Here is a 919-nt window from a genome sequence, read left to right on the forward strand (position 1 = left end):
ATGGTTTAGAAATGGCCAAAGGTGGCTTCAAGACAGATAGAGATGTGCAAAAGTGGTATAGAAATGGCCAAAGATGGCTTCAAAATGATTAGAGATGTGCAAAAATGGATTAGAAATGGCCAAAGTTAGCTTCAAAAGGGTTAGATATGTGCAAAAAATGTTTAGAAATGGCCAAAGATGGCTTGAAAAGGATTGGAGATGTGCAAAAATGAGTTAGATATGGACAAAGATGGCTTGAAAAGGGTGAAAAAACAGAAAATCTGGGTTAGAAATCGCCTAAGAGGGCTTGAAAAGTGTCAGAGGTGTGCAAAAACGGCTTAGAAATGGCCAAAGATAGCTTCTAAAGGGTTAGATAAAGCCACCAAAGATGGCTTAACAAGGGTAAGTGATGTGCAAAAATATATCTGTTGATGTGCAAAAAAATACTCTGGTTTCTCTTCAGACCGCATAAATCTTTCGCCTTTTACTAAAGATTTCCGTGGAGAAGAACAAGCACGAGTGTCGAGGTTTATTTTTTATTTTTGGGGGTTGGACTAGATGATCTTTTGAGGTCCCTTCCAACCCTTGGGATTCTGTGAAAAACGGGTTTGTAACGGCCAAAGATGGATTCAAAAGTTTAGAGTTGTGCAAAAACGGGTCAGAAATGGCCAAAAATGGCTTCAAAAGGGTTAGAGATGTGCAAAACAGGGAACAGATGTGCAAAAATGGTTTAGATTTGGACAGAAATGCACTGAAATATCTAGAAACGGGCAAAAATGGGTTAGAGAAGAGCAAAAAACGTTTAGAAATGGCTAAAGATAGCTTAAAAAGGAGTACAGATGAGCAAAAATGGTTTAGCTTCAAAAGGGTTAGAGATGTTCAAAAATGGTTTAGAAATGGCCAAAGGTGGCTTCAAGACAGATAGAGGTGTGCAAAAGTG

At 38.5% G+C, this 919-nt stretch overlaps 1 non-coding gene across 1 annotated transcript; it reads left to right on the forward strand.

Annotated features, from left to right (window-relative positions):
- Positions 1–422: 422 nt before the first annotated feature.
- Positions 423–539, forward strand: LOC136004515 (U5 spliceosomal RNA). Its single transcript, XR_010608514.1, has one exon. It is a non-coding gene; the product is annotated as a U5 spliceosomal RNA (small nuclear RNA).
- The last annotated feature ends 380 nt before the right edge of the window (positions 540–919 follow it).

The sequence above is a fragment of the Lathamus discolor genome, chromosome W (genome assembly GCF_037157495.1).
Source record: "Lathamus discolor isolate bLatDis1 chromosome W, bLatDis1.hap1, whole genome shotgun sequence".
Classification (NCBI taxonomy): domain Eukaryota; kingdom Metazoa; phylum Chordata; class Aves; order Psittaciformes; family Psittacidae; genus Lathamus; species Lathamus discolor.